Source organism: Microchirus variegatus, assembly GCF_963457635.1.
Source record: "Microchirus variegatus genome assembly, chromosome: 1".
NCBI lineage: Eukaryota > Metazoa > Chordata > Actinopteri > Pleuronectiformes > Soleidae > Microchirus > Microchirus variegatus.
The window spans coordinates 5,309,271-5,327,017 of NC_139802.1; positions in this window are offsets into that span (position 1 = coordinate 5,309,271).

Here is a 17,747-nt window from a genome sequence, read left to right on the forward strand (position 1 = left end):
AGCAGCTGACGGCTGAAGTCGACAGGTATAAAGTGCGTTCTCCAGCTGTAAGGAGACTATAACCAGGTTGTTTAACAACTAAATTACCTTCATCAGTCAGATAGCCTTGACTGTAGCTCTATCAATTTGGATGACAAACTAATATGTAACCTATTAAATCTCAGTCTATGAAGTAATAATATAGCGCTTCTTAACGCCAAGTTCTAAGGACAAGAAAAAAAAACCTGAATAAAAACAGTCATAAACGACTAAAAGCACAGAGGAGACACTTTCATATTCATACATATTATTTTCTGTTTGTCTCGTTTTTGTTTCAAACGTGTAGTTCACCTGCTCCTGACTTCATCAATTCCCACGTCTCGTATTGATTCAGACATTTCTTCGTCGTCGATTTGAAAAGCTGAAATGCAAAGAAATCAACAGAAATACGCTTGTTTTTCCGAACTGCAAATTATTTGTCCCGGTTGGTCCAATTAGTGGAGGTGGTTTTGGTTTGATTTAAAATAGATAGTGAGGGTCGTGGTTTGAAATATCACAGATATATGTTAATTCGTATAATGTGATCCACATATTTTTGTTGGTGTGTGATATAATAATCAATTTAATGTATAATATTTTGGTCAGAGGATCACACTGACAACTGCAACATTTGATTAGGTGGTTGTGGATTTGTCAGAGCTTGGTGATTCGATAGGAAACCGCAGAGAAATCGACAAGAATCTATAATGTAAATAAATTTGATTCAAATAGTTTATATGTCATTTTTACTGATCCTTGTAAGCTCCTGAAAATAGTGCAACAAATCCCTGACAAAATGTACCTGAACATGTGAACACAAAGAAATGTTTTTTTCTTTTGTATCAATACGATCAATAAGGACACTACATGTTTAGCAGTTGTATCATTTTGTCACATTATATTGTAACCATGCATATTAATGTTCGCTGCATCCATGTCATTAATAAATAAAGTTTTTTAAAAAATATATGAAGACAATATGTTCAGTAAATGTTATATACATCCCATATGGTGTTTTGTCAGCAGCCCATGTAAACTTGTTTAAACCAAAATATGTTTCCATATTTAAAGGTGCATTATGTAATAAATCTAAATCAACTGGCCATAAAATCCTCCTAATATGTCACAGAGACTCAGGAATAATGTTCATATAACAAACTGAACTCACCAAAAACAACAGTACAGACAAAATATTTGCATTAAAAAAAGATATTTTGCAGACTGCAAATCGTGTTTATGTTTTGAAATCATGTTTTGGCATGTGGCGCCACCTACCGCCGTCTACCAATCATTGCAGTCAGAAGAGTCTCAGCTGCCGAGCAACCACGGGTTGCCAGTTACGTCAGAAAATGAAAACCTAAAAGACCTCGGTATTTTGAATTTGAATGTAGTAACCGTTTTTGGCCACATTCTTACATATGGCACCTTTAAATTATATTTGAAAAGAAATTACAATTTTACTATATTATTGGCATTTTAATGGTCTATGTGAAACAAAAATACAACACAGTAAAGAAGAAATTGCTTTGCTCCCACAATACAGAATATACAATGAATATGGACAGTTTTAAGAATAAAAAATGCAAACAGAGCAGAACTGTGTGTGTGTGTGTGTGTTTCCACATGGGGAGGTATTAAGAGGAGATGATGATGATGATGATGAGGGTGTTCCCGGAATGATTTAGGTTCCCTGCTCGGCCAAATGATAAATGATTGGAGGAAAAGACCCACAAAGTAAAGACACACACACACACAGCAGTAAACACTCCAACGCTCTCATCAGGCTCCTGCGCATAGTTCAGTGTAATTTTGTCCCTCTTCATTAACCTGCACAGACAGACGATGTCTAAAATCTCTTTCCCTTTCGTCATGTCTTTAACTCAAAGTTATGTTCCTTTCTTGCCCCTCCACCCATCACCACCACCATCACCACCACCACCCCCCCCCCCCCTCTCTGCCCTGTGGTGTGGTGGTTATTGAGATCACGGTGTGTCTGAGTGGCAGCGATAACCGGTACCCAGGTGCCACCGGCTCATGGTGTTTAATTAATTAATGAGACCGCAGGGTTGGTTTTCTAATTCCACCTAGCCAGGGTGTGGGGGAGATAGCTGTGAAATGTTTAGGTATGGGTTTTCAGGCGAGGGAAGGAGATGTATGTGGATGTGTGTGTGCGTGTGTGTGTGTGTGTGTGTGTGTGTGCGTGTGTGTGTGTGTGTGTGCTATGGGTGTATATCTATTTTGTTGGCAGTTTGGGAGCTGGAGAATATAAAATATGTATGGAATATTTTTGCCGCGACTTTTAATCACGCCGCGTGATTGGGAGTTAATCATGGGCTAAATGGAGCTGATGATGAGAGAAACGCAGGATTAATGCATCAATCTGAACTGTTCCTCCTTGCGCATGTAACCAGGTCATGGACTCATTGCCCTGGAAACAGAACTGTACATGAAAATGTAAACACGGTGGAAGAACTGTGGTGGTTTTCAGTTACCATTTGTTGCGATAAAGGGTTTAACTATGATGACAGCGTGTTCCTCACTGAGCTTCATTAGTTTGGTCTTGCAGTATTTCACGCATGTAATTTTGTGTCTGGTTTACCTTTTCAAAAGAATACTATTTTTACTTGTTTAAAGGGGTCATATTATACCTATTTCTTCAAGTTAACCTAGTTCCCTGGTGTCCTAATGAACATGTCTGTGACATGCTTTGGTCAAAATACCATAAGGATGAAGCACCACAGCAGTTCAATCACTCTGCCAAAACAGCCCTGTTCAGAACGCTCTGTTTAGTATTATCTCTTTAGGTCCACCTTAAAAAAAAGTAAAACGAAACTTAAGGGCAGGAAATGACATCAGAGGCTACTGGGAGCTAACAGCAGTTAGCATTTGGAAAAGTGATCATTTGCAGGCTCTAGCAGGCACATTGCCGTCATATATAACATGTATCCACTGGACAGATAAATCATCTGAGGCTGGAAGTTTGTGTAGAACTCTGTGCTGCACTGTGGAGCTAAGAATAGAACTTTTTGCGGATTTCGTGAACTTTTTTTTTTTTACGGACAAAGCGGAGCTCCGCGAGACAACAATTCCAGGAATTTAGCGCATTGTGACGTCCCAATGAGCGCGGAAGTCAACATCTCGTGTTTTATCTCCTGTACTTAGACTGAGGAGGACCACAAAAACATGAGTGAGTCATCTTTTTTCACACTTTGCCGACTGATAGGGCCTCCAGAGTCCCAAACATAAGGATTTAAATGATTAAAAAGTTGGTTTTGCATAATATGTCCCCTTTAAGCTACAAACTTCATGTTAAATACAAATGTGTACTTGTCACACTTATTGTGAACTGGGTCATTATCGTTTTAACTCATTCACTGTCTACCCCATTATTCTCCACATGAGTTTCATGGGTCAATGGAGCCAATCCCAGCTGACACAGGCTGAAAGGCGGAGGAGTTCACCCTGGACCAAGTCACCAGATAATCGCAGGGTCAACACACAGATCCAACAAGCATTCACTCACGTTCACACCTACGGGCAATTTAAAGTGTTCAATGAACCTCTGCATGTTTTTGGACTGTGCGGAGGAAAGTTTAATACCTACAATTTAATACCTATACATGCAAACGCCACCATGTGGTCCTCATTATTGTTTGCCATCTTTAAAAAGTGGGCCCCCATATATGGATGAGATGATTCAAAGACCTGAAATAAGTCACAAAATGCGATTCAACCAGGGTCGCCACAGTTCCATATTAACTGGTAGGCAAAATGGAGGGTCTAGACTGGATATGTGGTCCAATGTGGGCCAGAACCAGATAGCACCAGTATCCTTATATGCATAAGACCAGAGTTTGAAGATTCCAGACAGCTGAGCTCTGGCACCCTGAGACGGACATCCCTCAGCTGTCTTCTTATAGACTCTAACAAGCTGACCGTCTAGCTAACATTTAGAGTTCAGGATAAAAAAAGTAATAACCTTGACATGTGAGGTGCACATGACCACAGACATTATCTTCATCACTGAACTGAAGGGAGGTTTTACAATAAGATAGCGATGCCTGAGGCCATGAAACTGTACCAACAGGTCTGAGTTGTGCGTACGTGGTATTAGTGCTGGTATAATACTCGTGTGTTTGTGTAGTAAAACGAGAGCAGCAGTGCAGTATCTTTGTCGGGGAATATAGCACAGACCAGATCATGCATGAGTGAAGTCTCAGGCCAAACAGTTCACACTGGAGCCACGCCAGTGATTTGTGGAAAATTTGGTAACAGTATAATTTTATCATATCTATAACAGGGTGCCACCTACATTCACTTGTTGTCTCTTATTGTTATCACGAAATGATCTTATCTGACTGTGCCCTGATACTGACGGTGGACATTTACACCTCACCTCTGAAACGGGACTTTTTTTATTGATAAACCCAATGTGATTTAAATGATGCCTGCTGTAGGAAATCTATGGGCTCATTTATCTTAAAGCTTTAAGATGGTTTAAACCAAAAAAAAAAAAAAATCACAGGGTAGAGCAAGTCGTAATAGTGCTCTTTCCTGCACCATAAAGCTGCTTTTATAGAGGCTGTCTACAATATTCCACTATCAGAGATGATAGAAGTTTTATTGTGATCTCCCACAAGAGATGAGTTTTATGTGTCTTTAGTAAATCATTCCTTTCCCCTGTGATACCAGCTCCAACGACTGTTTGCCAGTGTGAGTCTAAGAGTTGCACACTGTTAACATTTATTAGGTGAAAGCTAATATATTGGAATAGTTTATGGAGGCAGTAAAGTGAGGGATACATCATTTGTTAAACATGTACCATGTAAATGGCTGTTAAAGATGGGCTGTGAATACAAATGCAGATTTCTTATTATTTAAGCATATTCTGTCGTCCGTGACCAGGAGAGATCTTTCCCCATGTTGTATTCTCACAGTAATGAACACCCACCTAATTTGCAGTTAATATTACACGTGCATGTGTTCAAATTCTAAACATATTGTTCATTTGAAGGTACAGATGATTCTGATTATATATTCTTCTGATGCTATATACAGTATTTTCCCTCACAGCCACAGAGGCTGCATTTTGCCTGCATTTTTCTGTTAGCGAGCAGCTTAACTCCAAAAAGTATGAACATTTAATGATGAAATTTAATGTGGATGTAAGTCATGGCCAAAAGAGTAAAGTATTAGATTTTAAAGGTGCCATATGTAAGAATGTGGCCAAAAACGGTTACTACATTCAAATTCAAAATACCGAGGTCTTTTAGGTTTCGTTTTCTGACGTAACTGGCAACCTGTGGTTGCTCGGCAGCTGAGACTCTCCTGACTGCAATGATTGGTAGACAGCAGTAGGTGGCGCCACATGCCAAAACATGATTTCAAAACATAAACATGATTTGCAGTCTGCAAAATATTGTGTTTTAATGCAAATATGTGTTGTTGTTGGTGAGTTCAGTTTGTTATATGAACATTATTCCTGAGTCTCTGTGACATATTAGGAGGATTTTATGGCCAGTTGCTTTAGATTTATTACATGATGCACCTTTAATGTTGATTTGGAACTGGATGTTGAGCAGGCTTAACTGAGGTTAGTGCTCTCTGAGTGCTTTCTCTAGTTCAGTGATTCCCAAAGACTGGGTAGGGAGTCAAAGATGGGTCACGGGATATCCCCCCCAAAAAAGTTGGATTTTTTTCAACCTTTTCGTTAAGAATTGTGTGTATTATGTTTGTATAAATGACATACACTTGTACAGTATGTCACCTCTCAGGCAATAGCTTGGCTGAATATAGCTGCCGTCTGTTCCTCTGTGCTTTTGTCTTTCATTAGAAAAACAGGGGTCGGTTCATGTCCATCATCGTCATATCGTACCTCACAGGTAGTTTGTTCTTTAACTGGACTTTTGTGTTTCATTGGCCTGGCAGGGAAAGCCGACATTTTGGTCTCAGAACGAAAACTATGCATTTCAGTGCAATTTTGGACCACGGCATTAATCACTTCTCCTTATCCTCACATGCACACTCACATTACCAGGCAAACTAATCTACTATGAAAATGTTCACTTTGCTTTGTTCAAAACTTCATTAAAAAACAGGTAGTGTCTTATTCCCATTATTAAAACACAGCAACTGCAAGTGTTTGAACTATTTACTGTACCTCCGTGCTTTTAACTGCCACTAAACATCCTATAAATTACAACACCACTCACACACCTAACTCTCTTTTTAGAATAGCCAGCTGCCAGAGTATTACACTTGCACTGACTTTCTGCACCAGCGACTGCACCGCCTGCATTCTCAAACACACACTACAGACACTACTGTGCTCTACTACTGAGTATTAACAACCATTCAGAGAAATCCTGATACTACGTAGACAGCTGTCAGTCCTTCCTTCCAAACCTGGTATGTGAACCAGACCTGCACTCCCAAAGACACACACTAAGGTATGAAAATACGCACATCAGTTCTTTACTGACTTCATGATTTCATAACAAAATAAACACCACCGTAAATTAGTAAACTAGCACCTAATCGTACGATATCCAGACAAAACATCAGCTGCAGATCATTTTGGCATTGGCAAAAAAGTCGAAGGCTCGTCTCTAACAGGTTCAACCAAATCAAAGTTTTATTCCCACTCTTTAATGCAGGAACACCGTTTTTCGTGTGGCACATCAACAAGGAGACCTCTGACCTCTTACCTCCTGTGCTCTGCAACAGTTCTGCACAGCGCTCACAGCACACAGTCACATAGTACAAACACAGAGATCAACGCCTGATTTAAAGGAAATGCATATTTCTATTTTGAAAACAGGACACATGACATCCCGAACAGTGCATTTGTTTTCACCCACAGGTGATGCTTGGCTAACTTTAGCTGCAGTCTGTTCTTTAACTAGGCTTTTGTGTTTCATGAACAAGATATTTGGGCCAACTTTAGCTGTAATAACCTCCCTTATGTGGCAAGAAGTCTAATATACATCTTAAATAAAAGGCTGGGAAAAACTCTACCACGTCCGATGTGTGGGTCCCGACCCATTCTGTGGGAATGTCTGCTCTAACCTGTTGCGTTAGGATCTGCTCATTGTGTGTCAGTTTCAGTAGGTTCAGTATCACTCGGATCTCTGTAACTGCTGGATAGGCTGTGGTTTGTTCAGTAGCGCTGCTCCCTGTCTGATGTGGTGGCTACAAGATACACAGTAGCACCACAGGGGACTCTCCTGTTTGCATTTCTGTTAACTTACTCTTGCATACCCCTTGATGCCGGATTTGTTTGTTTACACTGGAGATTACAAGCCACCACATCATTCCTCCCATTAAAACCACAAACGGTGTGCAGATGAATCAAATGTAATTAAGCGGCGATTAATTTATGCTTAAGCTGCGTTGATCGTTTTCCAAGTTCAGATAAAAACGCTCTCATCTCCGTGTGACAAAAGATATGGTGAACACACAGACGCGCACAGATATCCTGGCTCCCATGGTCGCTCCTCCCGGAGCAGCTAGGGTGTTGAGGGTGATGAAGGAGGGGAGGAGAGAGGAAGAGGCAACAGGAGAACAGACCTCCCATCACACTTGGACACAGTCCAGCACTCATTCAGCCAGTAATCTGATGTGAGTTAGTCAGTCATCCTGACATAAAACAAACACATTAACATTTAAGCCAACATTACGGGAGTGTTCACTAGCACATGCACAAATACACACTGTCATCACACCTTAATACATACATCCTCACTCTCTCAAACACACACACACACACATACACACTATCTCACAGTGTGTTTGAGTCTTCTTACCTGCTGTGTTTTCTCATTTCTATGCCCTTTGCCCACAGATGATTAGGGTTTGTTTCTTCACAGACATTGGCCTGGGGGGTGGGGGGGGGGGGGTGGGGGGGGGCTGGTTTAGACAGAGTGGCACAAGTGTGTGTGTGTGGAGGCAGATGAACAGGAGTGAGGATGGTAAACCCTGATCAAGGTGTACCATCACCCACCTGTGCCCCAGAAGGTGTTCGCGCTGGCCCCGCGGGTGCAGCTCCACAGCGCTGTGCGGGAGATGCTGAGCAGATCCTTGCACAGCTGGGTGGGATAACCTCCAGTGATTACACTCACTGGGGTGAATGTCAATCACGCTGTCGGCCTCAACCTCTCTCTGTGTGTGTGTGTGTGCGCGTGTGAGACAATGCCCTTCGATTGTTGACACAAGTATGCTATATGTACAACTATGCATTATTGTGAATAAGTGTGTGTTCGTGTGTGTGTGTGTGTGCGTTTTATGTGTGCAGTGATGGCCCATTAGATTGAGCTGTCATTTGAGAGGCAGCAGATGAAGATTAATGGGGCAAGCAAACAATAAGAGGCTGGCAATGATCATAAATATGCTAATGGACATTATCAATACACACTCAGTGACATGCATAAAAGAGAGCGAGGGAGTCTGCGTGTGTGTGTGTGTGTGTGTGTGTTCTTGTATTTGATACCTCTTTAGGACATTTTCTGGCATACACACTTGTTAGGACCAGTAGTCCTTATGGACACATTTGAAGTGTGATTAAGTTAAGGTTATGGTTAGGCCTTAAGTGATTAGGGATAATGCTTTGTTTGGACTATTCAAACGAATGACAGATGACGCGGTGTCCTAAGAATATAGTTGCACAAACCTGTGTGAAACTATATTGTGTGTGTGCACGAGTGTGTGCATGTCTCTAATAGGTTAGGACTAACGTTGGCTCAGAATCCTCATTGTGAGGACTAAGTTGTGTAAGGTGCAGAATCCAGAATCTTTTTTTTTTTTTTTTTAAAGAGGGACTTTTTACTACTACTTTTTGGCATGTATCCCATGGGAGTGAGAAAGATTCAACGTCCTATCCTAAATCTTCCCATGAATACCTGAGACACACACACACACACACACACACACATTCTTGTACTTGCTGCATACTGAGGACCAGGTTGCTGACAAAGTGAGGACCAGCATTTTCCACTTCATAAATCAACACAATTACAAATATCTACTTCATGAATGACAAAGAACTACTGGTTGCAGTACCATAAAATGTCTGTAGGTGGAGCCCCAGAGCAAGAAGGGCTGGAAAACTTTTATTTTTTGGTCCAAAATTTGAAAAAAAAATTTGACCCAAATATTTTGGTCCAAAATTTGAAAAACTGTCATACTATACTATGTCGACCAAATTTTGAAACAAATATGTTGGTCCAAAATTGAAAAAAAAAAAGTCATACTAAACTGTTATCCAAAATTGAAAAAAAAAAAGTTTTTAAATTGAGTATAGCATGCTAGCAAACTTTTCGATTCTTTATTTTTTTTTATTTTTTGGTCCAAAACTTTACAAAAACGTCATACTAAACTATGCTTACCAAAATTTGAAAAAAAAAAATCAATTTTGGACAACATTTTTTTGTCCAAAATTGGACCCAAAATTTTTTGTCCAAAATTTGACAAAAACGTCATACTATACAGTCATCCAAATTTTTTTTTGAAACAAACAATTTGAAAAAAAATGTGAACATTTTTTTGAAAAAAAAAAGAAAATTTTTTTAGAAAATCTTTTTTGAAAATAAATTATTGAAAAAAAAATGTGAAAAACGTTTTTGAAAAAAAAATGTGAAAAACGTTTTTGAAAAAAAAATGTGAAAAACGTTTTTGAAAAAAAATGTGAAAAACGTTTTTGAAAAAAAAAAGTGAAAAACGTTTTTGAAAAAAAAATTTTGGTCCAAAATGTTTTTGTTTTTTTTGACAAATTGAGTATAGCATGTTATAGCAACCTAAGGAAGTGATTTCAATGAATACAAAGTGAGGACCGGCCAAAATGTCCTCACTCAGTAAAAATGACCTCACTTTGTTGGTTAAAAACCCTCACCCCAACACACACACACACACACACACACACACACACACACACACACACACACACACACACACACACACACACACACACACACACACGTCTCTCTACAATTGTGAGGACATTTAAAACCAGGTCTTAACCCATAACCAGTCTTTCCAACAGTGTGGAACAGAATGTGAGAACCAGCCAAAATGTCTCCACTTGTCCTCACGTCTTATTGGTCTTCACAAAGATACAATGTACACACACACACACACACACATTTGTAGATCAGTGTGTTGTGACTGATGGATGGGAGGTGGATGTCCCATGTGTTATGTTTGGGTTGTGGGTTACAAGAGGGAGGAGGGGACTGGGGGGGAACTCATTGAGTCGATGACATGATTGGTGTCACATTAAAATGTGTTTATTTTGTGTTTGTGCTTGTGTGTGTGTGTGTGTGTGAGTGAGAAGGGCAGTGGACAGCAGCAATGTCTGTGCCAAGTGTCTGATTTAGAATACAGGTTCAGCTAATGGCACAATGAAGAGCTGATTAAGGGAGGAAGAGATGTTGATAAAAAGAGCAGCGGGAGATAAAAGGGATAGATGGACAGATCTATTCTCTAAACTGATGATGGGGCTCTTTGTTGTCTCATCTCATTCTGCAGTCCTCTGGGGTCCTTCCTGTGTCTGCAGCATGCATTCATTTTGTTTTTTGTTTTTTTTTTAAATGAAAAGCCTCCTCTTTTTTTTTTTTTTTGCTCCTCCACTGCCTCCCTCCTCTCCTCCCCTTTCACACATATGGGTCACACAGCACAAAAGAGCAGTGCAGGGGCCTCGAACTAAAACCATGGTCACCCACTTCATCACCCGAAAACACCGTTCTTAACCTCTTTCTGCCTACTTTCCTCCTCCAGTTGTCTCTTTTTCCAGTGCACTATACCCTCCACTCTGCCGGGGTCTGCAAACGTCCACAGGGAATTGTTGGGGGGGGGGGGGGGCTCACGGGGGCTCTCTGACCTTCCTCGTCCTTTAAACACTCCTACTGTCACAGACGCGCGCACTATCCACGCCATCCTGATGGAGAGTGTAATTTGTGTGTGGCAGAGCGGCGATGGATGGAGCGCGGAGAGTAGACATAGGGAAGTGGTTATGATTGGGGCTAATGAGCTCACAAGGGATGCTGGGTTAGAGGATGTTGGCCAATGGCAGCTCTGGCTCACGTGCACCTCTCTGGAGGCTCCCTGCTGAGCCCAGGCCCCTTGTATTCCCAGGGGAGTTTGTTTGTGTCTGAGTGTGTCTAGATAGTTCCAACAGTCCCTGTGGTCATTATACACTCATTCTGCTGAGCTGGTTGTTACTGTGCGCCGTGGACAGCGGTAGTTAAGCATTTAGATGTTGAATGAGATCGGTTGTTAAGTCAAGGTCACTGCCATCTGGTACGACTCAGAGCTTGTTTTTTTTTCTTCTTGCATTTCCACTGTTGGAATGCAAAAAAAAACATGGAATCAGTAGCAACTGGACTTTCACCTTTCATCCAAGACCAAGGGTGAATTCCAATTCCTATCTTAACCCTCGATCTTAACCCTCGAGCTCAACCCTTAATCTTAACTGGCCCTCAAAACCAAGTGTTGAGGGTTATTTTGTCACTTAGAAATGGGACACCCCTTAAATGCAGATACGTCTTCAGACTGCGGGGGGCAGAATAACGCGAAAGCTGCGTCCAGTCTGTCGACTCCAAAAAAGAAGAAGAAGAACACATTTACGTCACGATTATTTATTGCGATCCGTTTGTCAGTCAAGTTATTAAGTTGTCAGTTAGTTATAAGATGATACTCATACAAATACCACAACCACGGACATATTCAGCTGACAGTTACCACACACCACGGCTTATTGAAAAGTAAACCATAGCAAATGATCGCTTGTCCGCACCGGCCGGCTATTGACAAAAGATCGTAAAATAAAAATAAATGTTACGCAACAATGACGTCAGTAATCAATAATATGGGCCTAAACTAAGATAATACAATGGTTTTCATCATTTTTATATCTCTATTAACAAAGAAAATACTTAATGCAATGCATTCTGGGTAGCCCTTGCTCCCAAGGGTGGTTTCGGAAATATCTCAATATTGAGGGCGATACAGCCCTTAAACTTGCCCCTCAACTTAATTTTTCTGAGAATCAGGACAGCACTTGCACTAGAGGGAGCGCACATTTTTGAGATTGAGGGTTAAGATTGAGGGTTAAGCAAGGAATTGAAATTGGCCCCAAGAGGCTTCTTCAGTAACCTGGACTGACTTCAAGAACACTGGAGTTGCCACTGATTTTGTATGTTTTGGATAACTATGACCTGGATGAATGAGAAGCGACAGTGGGAGCTAACAATGCATCGGTCGGAAGTGTGGGCATGTGCAAACAGGTGTGTGTGTGTGTGTTTGAGAGACAGTGTGTCATTCTTTGTGTGTGTGTGTCTCTCATTACCATGCATCATGTGTCAGTGTTGTCCAGGAGCCTGAGCCTACGTGCCGTGCTCCAGGGGAGAGTTATAGATTACTGGCTGGAGCGAGCTGGGGCCAGGGGAGCCGCTACAGCCCAGACCTAAGAACTGTAGGCTGGGCACGGTCCTCAGCTCATCAGCCTGTCTCTCGAGGCTGCGGAGCTTAACCTGGAGCAAGGCTCTGATTAACCAGACTAATGACGGTGCAGCCCCCAGCTCCCACTGCCCAACACCATAATCACTGCTTAAGGCCCCGACCAGTCGGCATGTCTATATGGAGAAGGAGAGAGCGGTGTCAGACTTACAGCTTTATGGATAAGACGACTGACAACAAGCATTTTAAGTCAGCAGTCGATACAGACTTTAAGAGTCATTGACATGGCAGGAGACAGATATAGTGTGTGTAAGACTGGGATGAGATCAAGTACATTCAGAGCTTAAATACATATTTCTGTGCATGTAAACGAGCACGAGCCTGCGAATGCGTGGCGGCATGTGCTTGTATGTGTGTGTGCGTGTGTGTGTGTGTGTGTGTGTGTGTGTGTGTGTGTGTGTGTCACCACAGTTGGAGGTGTTTAATGAGTGCTGATCGATGCCTCATCTGCACCTTCTTATCTCTAAAGCAAACATTTCATCAGCACAATGGAACCTTTCAGCCTTTGGTACACACACAGAGGACCCCAACAGACAACACGGCACAAACCAAAGAAGGTACGCAAACACAACAAAGACACGCATGCGTTTGTTCACTAACCCACTGTCACAGAGAATTACCCGGTAAGTGTTATAAGCATACAGCGAGCAGAGATGCACGTCATTTTAGTGTCTTTCCCGAGTGTGAGCATAGGAGGGGCGGAGGTGCCGCTGCTCTGCAGACAGAATTCACATGTCAATAGATCTTACTTTCAACTGTGAGCAAAGTGATTTCTGACAACTCCTAAATGAAGCCCTGAGGGAGGAGAGATCTACTGCGAGATCACAGACCTGCTTTATGACTGTTTGTGCGTGTGTGAGAGAGTTGGAGACGGAGGTAATAGCCTGGCGTTTGGAGAGGTTTAGTCGATAAGTGATCTAGCTACTGTCCGGCAGAGAATGAGGTGGGAGGTGGACGACGTAGGGTGAAGATTAAAAAACAAACTAACTAACTAACAAACAAATAAAAACAAACAAAAAATGTGAAAGGCTTGCGATGTTCAGCTCCTTTAAAATAGAACTTAGAATAAAGACATCATAAGATATACATTAACTATATGAAGAAGAAACATAAAGGTTTAAATTATTATAAATAAAAACATAAAATAAAATAATACTCTCTTTCTATACATATACAGAGAGTATTCTAGATATATATATGTATACATATACCTATATATGTCCACATGTATCACAGGATAATAAAGATGTAGCACAGTTTACCAGGACTTTATGGTTAGGGTTACTTTTGGTGAAGAACAAACATGGCAACAAGAAAATTAGATTAAAGCTGAATAAATTCACCCAAAACATGTGTTACTCTACAAGAATTAGCAAAAGGACCAAATAGAATATAAAATAAGTTCATTAAAGATAAGACAGATCAGGTTTAAATGAAAAAGTCAGAGTTGTTCCCCATTAAATTCAATTAAAAAAGTTGATCTGTCTCACAGAGTAACCCAGAAAGTAGCCCTACAATGTTTAGTCAGATCAATTCAGCACTTTGTTTGGTTCCCTTCGATTCATTTTCTTGACAATAATGGACCTATAGACCATTGCATTTTTATTGCTTAATCCATAGCAAAGAAAGCTAAATAAAATAATTAATTAATAAGAGAGGCAACGCTGAGATGGTTTGGTCACTGTAGGAGGAGGGATAGTGATTATATTGGACAAAAGATGTTGAAGATGGAGCTGCGAGGCAGGAGGAGAAGAGCAAAGACCACAGAGAAGGTTCATGGATGTTGGACACGAGGACACGTGGTGTAACAGAAGAGCGAGAGGACAAGAAGGAGGCAGATGATCCACTGTGGTGACACCTAAAGGGAGAAGCAGGAAGAAGAAGCAGTTGCAGATATGTTGAGTTGGCCAGTTTACATGAGTCTGCAGGGGCTGTCATTAACTGACAGCTTCTGACTAAGCTTCCAAATCACTACTGATCCCCAATAACGTCCAGGGGGCTTACTTCTTGTGTCCAGATGCACAACTGTGTGTAGCTGGGTGTGTACCGGAGACGCGTTTGTCTATCAGTGTGTGCGTGCGTGTGCTCGGTTCTGCCTTTTACAAGTGCTGCTTGATGGCTACGCCGACACAACAGATCCAGGCATGCTCTCGTAGCAGCTGTGCTTCTGAATGGATCCAGCAGCCATTGTTCTCCTGTCACTAACTCGTCTCTCAGGCCCAGGAGACACACCACTGACATTTACCAGACTGCCCCCGACACACACACACCCGCGCACACACACACACACACCTCCTCCTCAAGGCGTGCCTCGGCCCCCTTATTGCTCCTCTCTCACCATCCCCTTCCTCTATCCTGTCTCATTCTCTCATTCTGTCTCTTTCCGTCTCTCTCTCTCTCCGCGGCCTGATGTGCGTGGACAGATGTGTGAAGATGTGTGTATGTGTGCAAGACAGAGTGAGTGTTTGTGTTAATGAGTGGCCCTTTAAGGCTATTAAGATAAGATTGGTACGCCCAGAGTCCCTCATTACCCAGCCAGCATTGCTCCCTACATGGAATGGTAATTGGGAAGAGGAGAGAGAGAGAGAGAGAGATGATGGGGGGGAGGGTGGGAGCAGAAATGAAAATAATACAAGGATAAACGAGGGATAATTGGGCAGATTGAGAATAAGAAAAGTGATTGATCAGGTGGATTTGAGATAGAAACTGTATGAGTAAAAAAGAGGGTTAAAGGTCACACACACTCTCATATGTGCAGACACGTATGTGCACAGACGTGACACGAAAAGCACACGTTATAAATGCATGAGCGCATGTTCTTCACAAGTGCACATTGTCCGTCATGAGCTTAAAAGCACGGACAGGCCGGGACATGCATGAAAAGTCAAGGTGCACAAAGTGATCTCTTTAACAAGTGTGTAATTATAAGTTATTTCCTATCAAACTGTGTGCAGATGTTCAAACATGTTCACCACACTTGTATGTTTTAGGTGTGTGTGTGTGTGTTCATGTGTAATTATGGATTTAGTATCACATGGACATAGTCACCATCGTCTGTGTCTCTTTCACTCAGTGAAACTCCAGCATCACCTGCAGGACACAGATATTAACAGCATTATATTAATACATGGCTTTATGCATTACAAAATACTTTCACCTCTGACACTCAATCACTCAATTTTTTTAAATAGTTTTTTATGTACAGTGATTTTTTTTATTTTATCATTCATATGTATATGTTTTTTTTTATTTATTCATTTTGCCAAAACAAGCTGTCCCATTTTACACTAACGTGTGTGCAATTAAAACCAATGTGAATGGCATTAATAATCCCACTATTGAAAAATTGTTAAAGGGGTTAAATGGTTTTTACCATTTAGTTTACAATTTTAAAAGAATAAGTATGGGCTAAATGGAAATCTGTGTGCAATTTCAGTTACATCTTTAGTAACAGTTATAGTACAGTGTCATGATGGAAGAAACGTCAACAAAAATAGTACAAATGGCATATAAAAGTGACTTGTATAAAAGAACAGTCATCAGTCAGTGTTAAAAAAAAGGCAAAACAAAACACATGTGTATGTTAAAAACAGTTTCACTGTTACCTGAAAGTTTGTTGTCAGTTCGCTGGCAAAAAAAAAGGAAAAAGGTTTTAGGTAATGTAGGGAAATGTTTTGGATGAGTAACTTTATTTTGAAAGTTCAAACCTCTGATGTACTGGTGCCAGTTGAGTTAGAGAAAGATTGTTTTGATTAAAATAAACAATGTGATAATGATAAACATGCAGGTGCTGAGAAACATTTCTGTCACTGGTGTGTTAGTGCCACCATGTGTTTCAGCGGGGGTACTGCACAGATGACCAAAAAACACACACCTTTACACAAATGTATTATAGATTACAGGTAAGGTTTATGCTACAGTTGCCCTAAATGAACAACTAATTATCTCAATCATCTTTTATATTAATGTGATGGTTAATACACCAGTATGGAGATGTTGATATATCACCAAAATTATATTTTTAATGCTAAAATATACAAGAAAAATAGTAAAGCTCAGTATTGATCACGATGTCAAATTATAGTTATTTACTTGCATTACTGAACAGAAAAAATAGTTTTAGTGGTTGTAAATCTGCACACCCTTTAATTTAAGTTATTATTTAAACACACGTAAGTTTAACTGATCTGCGACTGAAGTTATCATCTTAAAGACACAGTTTTTTTTTTTGTTAAGTAGGAAGCTCACAATGTCGGCTAAACCAATTTTACACTTGCAACAAAACATATCCACCCTTTAAATAATGATAATGTCTCCTGACAAAAGCATTTAAATATTTACCAGTGCTGCAGGTACACACATACTTGCTGGAGTGTTACTAAAGCAGCTGTGAGGTAAGACACGCAGAGACATTGTGTCACAGTAGAAAGATAAAACTGCACAATATAAATATTAATGCACCCAGATAGAATACATATGCACATATATATACTGTATGTATATATATATAGATGTGTGTGTGTGTGTACAAGGTTAGAGCACAGAGCCTCATAAAGTTTAAACTGCATCTATTTATGGTTCATGCATAAAAAGTACATGTTATTAGTTGTGGAAAAGTTTTAGTCAAATATAGTAAAATATAGATTATTACAGGTGATCTGTGTGGCCTTTGTTTTTAGCCAGGAGGCTCATTTTGGTTAAAGGTACAATGTGTAAAATTTATCAACATTTATTGGCGAAGTTGCCTGTTGAAGCTAATAATAATAATAATAATAAAAAAACAACAATTCATACAATCAGGTCATTGTACTTGTACAAATTGAAGTGTAACCATTTTATCTTACATTTCTGCCACATCGGAATAATTTTACAAAAGATTTACACTGGAAAAATGTTAATTTATACATTGGATTAGATTTTTCATAGTTCTTTTTTGTGTGTTTATAGGTTGTTATAGTTAATTATGTGATTTCCTTTACCTTTAATTTGTTTTATTTTGGAGATAACATGAAAAGCTTTCTCGCACTATTTCCTCTTGTTTGTGTAAAATAGTTCTGAAATGTTTTAGAAGATCAGGGGAGAAAAAGGATAATGACGCGAGATTCCTTGTATTCCTGCGCGCACACACATTTGTTTGTGCTACAGACGCTGTACACATCTGAAATCTTAAGAATGTGTCTGAAGTAAACAAAGAATTACAACAAAAAGAGAGAGAAAAG